This window comes from Podarcis tiliguerta, assembly GCF_965153285.1.
Source record: "Podarcis tiliguerta genome assembly, chromosome: 4".
Lineage (NCBI taxonomy): Eukaryota > Metazoa > Chordata > Lepidosauria > Squamata > Lacertidae > Podarcis > Podarcis tiliguerta.
Genome location: NC_139537.1, coordinates 83,221,038 through 83,231,272, shown reverse-complemented (window position 1 = coordinate 83,231,272; position 10,235 = coordinate 83,221,038). Strand labels below are relative to the sequence as shown.

The window sequence follows — 10,235 nt, the reverse complement described above, 5'->3', positions numbered from 1 at the left end:
CACAGTGAATTAAGTGAGAGGTGGCTCCTCATCTCTGGAACCAAAAACTTTGCTAGAAATAGACCTGAAAGTAATAGTTAACCTGTTAAGAGCTGCAAAAATCTGCAGAGCTAAAAACTGGAAGAAAAGCAACCCTCAAACAACAACAGACTGGTTCGATAAAATTTGATTGATTATAATGGTTAAAATGCATACTTCAGAAAGGCTTCAGCTGAAGCTGGTTCCCTCTTGGAAAGACACAGAGCATAAAAATGATAGTCACGCTCCTTTTGCTCATAATCACCATCAAGTGATTAGAGCAGGCATGGAATACTCTCCAATATTTCTCCAATGAAAATAAAAAGGTAAAGGTAAAGGTACCACTGCCTGTACGGGCCAGTCTTGAATTCATTTGGATCTCCATTCCGGCAAGCAAGGGTCATTATCAGAGTTTGAGGGTTACAGACGCTTCAGGTTACAGACTCCGCTAACCCAGAAATAGTACCTCAGGTTAAGAACTTTGCTTCAGGGTGAGAACAGAAATCATGCGGCAGTGGGAGGCCCCATTAGCTAAAGTGGTACCTCAGATTAAGAACAGTTTCAGGTTAAGAACGGACCTCCAGAACGAATTAAGTTCTTAACCCAAGGTACCACTGTATATTGCCTTCAAACATTGCTCTGAATTGTGTTCTTGCTGATTTGCTGCTTTGGAAACTGACAGCCATCCTATGGCAGGCTGAATGTGGACGTAGTTATTTCAAAAAGTTTTAATATTGTTCACATTTTCTGGACCATGTGAGATATTTTTTCAGCAGAAAGGTCTATGCCTTGGGAGGGAGCTCCTTGTTTTGCTAATGTTGACAGAAGAAACAATATTAATTTATAGATCAGACCTAGTATTTCTGAGCTCCTGAGTTCCTATAACTTTATAAATGATCCCCCTGGCATGGCAAGTTTCACATGAGAAATCGACTCCCATGAGTCCCTTCTTGAGGTTATTCACAAACAACTCCATGCTCTTAGTAGTCAGCCAAATAAGCATGAGAAAATAATAAATATGGAAATAAATTTAATCTCTCTCTCTCTCTCTCTCTCTCTCTCTCTCTCTCTGTGTGTGTGTGTGTGTAGATACCTTATGGAGCAGGAAGCAACTATTCATTAAGGAGGGCTAGATACCATACATTAATAGCAATCAGACCTTCAACTACTTGTTTTTTATTTCTTTTGAGTATAAATTGAGCTTCCTGAGATGGTAGGACTTCCTTTTTCTGCTGATGGGGCAGACATACAATCAAATGCAAAGGATTTGTGTTCTTGTGTGTTTTGTTTGATTCTTTAAGTCCCTGAAATGTCAACACCACTTAGGACAAATGTCAAGCATTCAGAATTCATGTAGTCCTACAGCTGCATAAAACTATGAGCTGTTGAAGGACCGTAAAATGTGTCACTGGGTGTTGGCTAACAATTTGCAGCTGCATATCATCCCAGGAAACCTTTCCAATCATGTGAAATTTATAGGCTATGTCTGAAGCCCACAGCGGATTCATCCAAGCAATTAGTGTTCTATGTTTTTATGGGTCTTGTTAAAATTGAGTAGAAAGAAGGAATGGCAATCTACTATATATTTTGGAAAGTGATTTGTCTGTCTGATCTCTATGGGTTCGGATGCCATTCAGCATATCATCACCCAGTTTGGCATCAGGGTTCCTGCAGTAGAGGAGGTCTTTGTCTGCATTGGGATGTTGGACACCATTTTGAATCAAAACAACAGACCAAAACATGACTTCACCCAATTTGGTGTGATGGTTCAAAATTGGACTGATTTGGATGCGTCTAAAGATATTGTCACCCAGTCTGCTATTACATCACCCAAACCATAAACAAAAATATAAATATCAATGATGATGATGATTAATTTACACCCTGCCTATCTGACTGGGTTGCCCCAGCCACTCTGAGCAGCTTCCAACATATATAAAAACATAAGGTAATGGAAAAGGACCCCTGGATGGTTATGTCAAAGGCGACAATGGGGTTGCAGCACTCATCTCATTTTCAGGCCGAGGGCACCACTGTTTGTCCACAGACAGCTTTCCGGGTCATGTGGCAATCATGACTAAACCACTTCTGGTGCAATGGAACACTGTGAAAGAAACCAGAGTGCACAGAAACACTGTTTACCTTCCCGTCACAGCGGTACCTATTTATCTACTTCCACTGGTGTGCTTTTGAACTGCTAAGTTGGCAGGAGCTGGGACAGAGCAATAGGAGCTCACCACAGTCACACAGATTTGAACTGCCAACCTTCCGATCAGCAAGCCCAAGAGGGACTAAGGAATTCCATGAGTGTAGCCATAGATAAAGATGTGTCTCTCATCCCAACTAATTGTGCCTCCATTGCAAGCAAAATACAGAAAATGGCATTCTCTCTATGTATATCACCTGTATGAAGCCTCTATGTTTTCCTCTCCAAGGTTAACCTCAGCCCCATGGCTGTTTAGGGTCATGACTCACACTCCACCTACGTTGCAGCCCCAAACCAAACTGAGGAAACACTGTTCATTGCCCCTTGTGCGTCAGAAGCATACCAGCTCCCATGCTGTGGAATACGCTTCAGGCAGAGTTTCAGCAGACATTCTCATTTATGATTTTCAGGATTCGCTTGAAGACCTTTTTCTGTTGACAGGCTGATGCAGCTGTTTAAACTTCCTTGATTAGCCAATCGTTTTAATGATTATTTTGTCTTGTTTCTATGATGTTTTAGGTTTTATTGTACATGTATTTAGAGCCGTTCCCATCTGCTTTTCTCCTCCTAGGCTTGCTTATCTTTCTTCCTTCTTTGGTCTTCTCCTTTGCTTTTCGGCTAGCCACGCTGCGGAGGGCAGACATGGTCAACTTTTTTGTGTGTGGCTGGCTGAACGGACATGGCCTGTAGCCAATGTCTGCCCAGCCAGCAAGGCACTGCCCATCTGGCAGGGCCACTGATTAGTCCATTTAAAGTTGGCATTTTTGCAAGGGATCCCCGCCCCTTGATTCTGCCGGCCAGGGAATTCCCCTAATAACATGGACCCTAGTGGTTGAGGGTGGTGGACGGAGGCAAGTTCCGCAACCAGCATCCACATGAAAAGGGGTGAGAGGCCACTGCTGTACACAATCATGATATTTTATATCAGTCGGCCGTATATTAATCTTTTGCTTAATAAAACACGTGGTTTCTTTCTAAACTGTATTCGGCAACGAAGACGGAAACCCTTATTGCCACGATAGCATCAACTAGCCTACAAGGAAGGCTAACTGTGTACGTGTGCTGTAAAATCAGTTTGCAAGAAAGAATTCCTCTCCAGCTCCTGGATCATGAGTAATATTGCCAACTTGCAAAACTGATCCCATATCTATCTTTGGAGCAGAGCAAATATAGCATGTGTCAGTGGTAGAGCCAGGGAGCTAAGTCCAAGAATTGGACAGATCTGGGGCAGACCCAACAGCAGATTTGGGTGCTCCAAGGGGCAAAACCAGAGTCTTTTGTTCTGCTTGGTTGGCAAGGCATAGTTGGAGAACAGACAGAAGTTTGATATCTCTATTTTAGACAGTATTTTTATGGTCACAGGACAAAGTAAAGGCCTACTTTACTTCCAAGAGACACAGTTGTAACACATAATGCCATGATTTCAGCGGCCATGTGGACATTTTGGTTACCCAATTCTTTGTGTGTGTTGTGGTGACTCTGAGACTTATCCCTGTTTGGCAGTCATCCTGTTTAATTCATTTGGATCATCTTTCAGTTGTAGCCACTTTAAGTCAGCAATCTGCCCTCAAATATATCTGTTTGTTGGAGTGTACATTAAGGTTACCAGATTTTTTTTCAATGAATCCGGGGGCCACTTTTCATCTTCAATTGATTTTGTATGGGGACTGATTTGTAAATCCGGGGACTGTCTCCAGGAAACGGGGACGTCTGGTAAACTTAGTGTGCATGCACATTTGTGCTCTCAAACACCAGAAAATGATATTTGGTGCTTAGTTTGCAACAGCTAAGCAAGCCATAATGAACTTTAGGATGAAATGTATTTCATGTTTTGTTTAATTAATATACTGAGTCTGGTCCCATTTGTTTTATGTTATGTATTAATTGTGTGCCACCCCAGCCAAATCCTTTTTTAAGAAAAGAAAAATCCCTCTTTACTAAGGTTGTCCTGGGACATGAAGAACAGCAGTAAGCAATCAGCCCCATAGAAACACAACAGATTGGGTATGCAGGGCATATGGTGAACACTTGCGTACAGCTTTTAAAAGCTCATTCCACAGGAAGTATTAAAAGTCAGCATTGTTAGCCTGGCCACACTTCTAGACAAGTGAAACTACTCGGCTATCCACATTTGTGACACAATGCAAGGATGAAATACGTGAGGTTCTAAATATGGCTATCAAAAAAAAAACAAAAAAAAACCCCAAAGGGCATTCTATCTTCCTATATGAAATTAAACACTATACTCCAATCCAATGGGCTGGCTCTGGAATTCACATAATAATTCTTCCCCTCCATGTATTTCTTCCTTAGATATGGGGTCATATAGATCATGGTGGGGGAGGTGAATGCATGAATTGGTGCACATACGTCAATCATGGATAATTCAGGGAGCCATGTGTGAGCTGTTCATCCTATTCATGCCTACTCACATTACACTATGCCATAGTACTTTGCCTAGCCATGTACCTTAGAGCTCTGCTTCAGGTTCTGGACATGTGTGTATGTAACTTGATCTACATTTAGAAGGATTTGGGAATAAAGCCTGGGGTAGCCAAGACAAAATTGGGTGGCATGCACACACATCAAGTGAGAGAAGAAGAAGAAGAAGAAGAAGAAGAAGAAGAAGAAGAAGAAGAAGAAGAGTTTAGATTTGATATCCCGCCTCTCACTCCCTTTAAGGAGTCTCAAAGCGGCTAACATTCTCCTTTCCCTTCCTCCCCCACAACAAACACTCTGTGAGGTGAGTGGGCTGAGAGACTTCAAAGAAGTGTGACTAGCCCAAGGTCACCCACCAGCTGCATGTGGAGGAGCGGAGACGCGAACCCGGTTCCCCAGATTACAAGACTACCGCTCTTAACCACTACACCACACTGGCTCTCATTACATTTCAAGGCATTATTACAGTTCAAGGAGACCTTCTAGTCAGGCAAAAGCACCCCAAGGGTGTATCGATGTGTGACTGTGTGCAGGGGGAAATCTAGCTAGGCGAAGCCCAGAGAACCATTCAGCCCAGACACTGAGGTCCAGCTCCGAGGGCCTTCTGATGGTTCATTCACTGCAAGAAGTAAGCTTACAGGGAACCAGGCAGAGGGCCTTCTCGGAGGTTGCATCTGCCCTGTGGAATGCCCTCCCATCAGATGTCAAGGACATAAGTAACTATACTACCTTTAGAAGACATCTGAAGGCAGCCCTGTACAGGGAAGTTTTTAATGTTTGATATTTTATTATGTTTCTGTATATGCTGGAAGCCACCCAAAGTGGCTGGGGCGACCCAGTCAGATGGGGGGGGTATTACAATTATTATTATTATTATTATTATTATTATTATTATTACAGTGGTGCCCTGCAAGACGAATGCCTCGCAAGACGGAAAACCCGCTAGACGAAAGGGTTTTCCGTTTTGGAGGTGCTTCGCAAAATGAATTTGCTATGGGCTTGCTTCGCAAGACGAAAATGTCTTGCGATTCCTGGGGTTCCCCCCCCCCCCTTTTCCCAAGCCCCTAAGCCACTTAACAGCTGATCTAAGCCTCTTATCAGCTGATCTAAGCCGCTAATAGCCTTTTAGCAGCTAATCCGCTAATCCCTTAAGCCTTTAATAGCCGCTAATAGCCTTTTAGCAGCTAATCCGCTAATCCCTTAAGCCTTTAATTGCCGCTAATAGCCGCTAAACCGCTAATAGCGCTAATAGCGCTAATCCGCTAATGGGCTTGCTGCGCAAGACGAAAAAAACCGCAAGACGAAGAGACTCGCGGAACGGATTCTTTTCGTCTTGCGAGGCACCACTGTATTACTATTACTGCCTTTTAGGCCTTGTTTGCCTCGTTGAGAAGTGCAGACTTGCCTATTATAGTCGAGATGAAATTTGAAACAGAACTTCCTTCCATCCTGGCTCACTCTTAGCCTCTATGCTACATGAGCTCTAAAAAAAACGCTATTTCCCATTATCTAAACCATATGTTCTGCAGCAATGCTTAAATTTCTAAAATAAGTATTTCTGACCAAGTGGAAATGCCAAAAAAAGAGAGATTCTGTTCTGATCATTACTGCATATTTGCGACAGTGTGGCAGATGTGCAATCCATACATATAAATGCGATGCCAGGAGCTCAGTCTTTGCCAGGGCCACAGTTGAATTATATTTTGATCCAAGCTGGAGCACACGTGTTTAGTTTTCTTCCATATTGCTGTCATTTGCATGGGAACAGAGGATGGCCAAGTCATGCAAAATTTATTAAAGAGTAAAAAAAACACACCAAAAAAACGACCCAAAACCCAAAGATGGACTCTTTCAATTTATCTGACTTGTTTTAATTACTCAAAGGTCCATGATGGATTATCGCTCTAGCCTGGGGTACAAAGAGCATCGCAAAAAGTAAGCTGCATTATGAGTGATCACAACATAGCTTATTCTTGATGTCCTCTATAAATCCTACATCATTATCGTCAAAAGAACATGTCTTCAGACTGTTCTACTCCCTGCATGTACTCTTCTTTATGAACTGCTCTTTTGGAATTCGTTAACAATAGAGGGGGGACAAATCTCCCAAGGTTGGGCATATGGATGTGATCAATATTTGGTACTGTTGGCTCTTTTAAAAACTACTGGATTAGCTGCCCATTTCGATGTATTAAAATGAGTTGCATGGAAGGTACCTGCCGCAAACGGACTCATGCTTCTATGCTATCTCATTGGGATAAAAGGTAAAGGTAAAGGTACCCCTGCCCGTACGGGCCAGTCTTGACAGACTCTAGGGTTGTGCACCCATCTCACTCAAGAGGCCGGGGGCCAGCGCTGTCCGGAGACACTTCCGGGTCACGTGGCCAGTGTGACATCGCTGCTCTGGCGAGCCAGAGCCGCACACGGAAACACCATTTACCTTCCCGCTAGTAAGCGGTCCCTATTTATCTACTTGCACCCAGGGGTGCTTTCGAACTGCTAGGTTGGCAGGCGCTGGGACCGAACAACGGGAGCGCACCCTGCCGCGGGGATTCGAACCTCAGACCTTTCGATCGGCAAGCTCTAGGCGCTGAGGCTTTTACCCACAGCGCCACCCGCGTCCCATCTCATTGGGATAGCAAAGGTCTATTATTTCCTACAAAAGACAGTGAAAGAACGAGGTGGTGCAATTTTAAAAACAGTGCTGGAAATAAAGGGGGAAACATCTTGTACATCGAGAAAGACTGGACATATTTTGACCTCTAAATCTGATTTTCAGCTGCTGATGTCTATCTGTGCTTGATGAACCCACTCCAGCGGGAGGTCAAGGGAAGGATGGAATGAACAACAGATAAGAGACAGCAAGGAAAAGAATATTGGTGAGTTTGTCTAACAAAGTTATCGACCTTTTCCTGCTTTGCCATCTGTCTGGGAGGAAAAAGCAGGAGACAGCATCACTGCATCTTCATCTTCACCCTTTCTGCCAATGAGTAAACACATGACCCATTACAATTCATACCTGAGTCACTCATCTCTTACTTCCCCCTGCTAGATGCTCTTGGAGGAAACTGATTTTCTAGATCTATTTCAATTTGATTGCCCTATATGGTGACCTGTGTTGAGAGAGACAGGGGAAATGTGCCCCTGTTAATTCTCCTTGACCAAAGTAAGCTTCCAAGGATGATTTTGCTCTAGGGGGCTTAGTTTGGTCAGAATTGAGTATACACTTCCAGAGTTAATACTAAATACATTACTTTCGGTAAATGAACCACCATAGCTGCTAGAGGGCCATGAAAATTTGGGTGCTAGGCTTTTTAGACTCATCTACCCATGAGCTGAGGGACGCGGGTGGCGCTGTGGGTTAAACCACAGCGCCTAGGACTTGCCGATCAGAAGGTTGGTGGTTCAAATCCCCGCAATGGGGTGAGCTCCAGTTTCTCAGTCCCGGCTCCTTCCAACCTAGCAGTTTGAAAGCACGTCAAAGTGCAAGTAGATAAATAGGTACCGCTCTGGCGGGAAGGTAAACAGCATTTCCGTGCGCTGCTCTCATACCCCAGAAGCAGCTTAGTCATGCTAGCCACATGACTCGAAAGCTGTACGCCGGCTCCCTCGGCCAATAAAGCTAGATGAGCGCCGCAACCCCAGAATCGGCCATGACTGGACCTAATGGTCAGGGGTCCCTTTACCTTTACCTTTTTACCCATGTACTATCTGAAACCAAAGGGGCACATTGGTTACCAGATATGAATTCCACCCCGTGGCTCTCCTACCCCACTAATGGGAGTTTGAGTTCAACAATAAGTGTCAGCCACAGACTTCCAATCCCAGCATTAGTGTTCATTACAGTGTGGTCTTCTTCTTCTGAGTGGGGACACTCCTTTATTGTTTTTGTTTTTCACAAGCTGTATGCAGGATGCTGGTTTTTGTATTTTAATTAAAAAAGAAAATATAGTATGTAAAATATAAAATTATAATTCCCTGGATTCCTAGGTCCAGGTTTGGGGTACATACTCTTTGGTTTGTGAGCCCCAGCAGAGATTTAAAATTACAAAACATGCAGCAAAGTAGAGCATGGAAATATAGCCTGTTAGACCATTGTAATATCCCTTTCTAAGTTCCGTCCAAAGTTCCCCACTTCCCTTAGCCTAGAAAGAGACCACATGTTTAGTAAGTTAAAAATGATTGATTTACAAACTCTTCAAAGGTAGATTCATGTGCCGTTTCATACAGCAGCAAGAAAAGACAGACAGTTTAACTTAGATTCCAAAAATTGTAAGAGTTTCTAAATTATTTGACTAGAAAGGCAAAAATGGCATGCTTAAGCCATGTGGTCTAAATTTGGAGCATCCAGCTTAGACTTCCTTACTGCTAGGGTTCAGTAGAGAGAACAAAGAGTTTGATAAGCCTTCTTCCCAAGGTGAGACGGTGTGACCTAGCTAAGCCTGGCAAGACTCTGTGGACTTAACCCCTTCATGCATTAAAGTTAAGTATGTTGGTTATATGAGGCTGATTTGTCCCACAGGGGACACTGGCATATTAGGTCTACTATGGAATTATATGGAACCACACAGAGTGTTAGAACTATGGTCCTTTGATAACCACCAACAGTGCTTAGTTATCCTGCACCTTCTGTAACAGGAGAGGTTCCTCAGCTCCGATAAATAGTCCCACAACCTGACATTTATTTCATGCAACTCCACTATTAATACTATTTGTGTGGTAAACAGAAACAAGAGCTGTCAACCTTCTCAAGTTAATTTACTATACTGGAGAAAATACATAGTCCATGTGTGAATAATATTCCACCAGCAGTTATGGATTAAAAGAGGGTGGGTGAGATGGAAAATTAGAGAACATCATCTCATGTAGAATAAGGTCCCTTGTTGTTGCTAATGAAATAATTCACTTCTGGGGTGTTTAAATTCATGTTTTTAATAGTATTTCCAAAAGTGTTCAAGGTACAAACTCCCATACACATGCAGACACACACACGCCCGCAAACATGTCTTCAATTTTAAGCATTCAGTGATCCCAATATGGAGAAAAGCTTCCTTCCATCTGCTTCCTCGGCAGTTACTTATTCCTTCAGAGTAAACGGAACAGCTCTGGCAGAAGATTTACAAACAATAGAACACTATTGCATAACTGGCATTCACTGCACTGCACTCAACACTTCCCCTATATCTGCTTCTCATATCGAGTGCAACTTATGCATTCTGGGGATAGTGCCTAAAGTCAAAATCTCATATAGTCAAAACCAGTGGGGGGTTTTTCTGGGGAGACGCAGGGGTACACATACCCCTAAATATTTTGTGAATCTAAGGGGAGAAGAAACTAATTTTTTAAAAATAGTTTCTTTTCTAGAATGGTGAATCGGCCACATTTCCTGTCATGGTGTTTCCTGAGTCTCAGATGGAAGTGGGCGTTTAATGTGTGAAGTAGGAGTTGGAATCTAGCACTGTGATTGGTCAGTTTTGTTGTTACCGCCTCCAATGGTGGCTTCATTTCCTTTCCCAGTGTTTCCTGAGTCTCAGATGGAAGCAAGCGTTTAATGTGTGGAGCAGTGTAATAT

The 10,235-nt window shown here is 43.1% G+C and overlaps 1 long non-coding RNA gene across 1 annotated transcript in view; it reads left to right on the top strand.

Moving 5' to 3' along the window:
- LOC310676351 overlaps window positions 1–10,235 on the top strand; it is a 43,816-nt gene that overhangs the window by 967 nt on the left and 32,614 nt on the right. Inside the window, exon 2 of the long non-coding RNA XR_014510481.1 lies at window positions 7,443–7,542. This is a non-coding gene — a long non-coding RNA (uncharacterized lncRNA). The remainder of the gene's footprint in view (window positions 1–7,442; window positions 7,543–10,235) is intronic.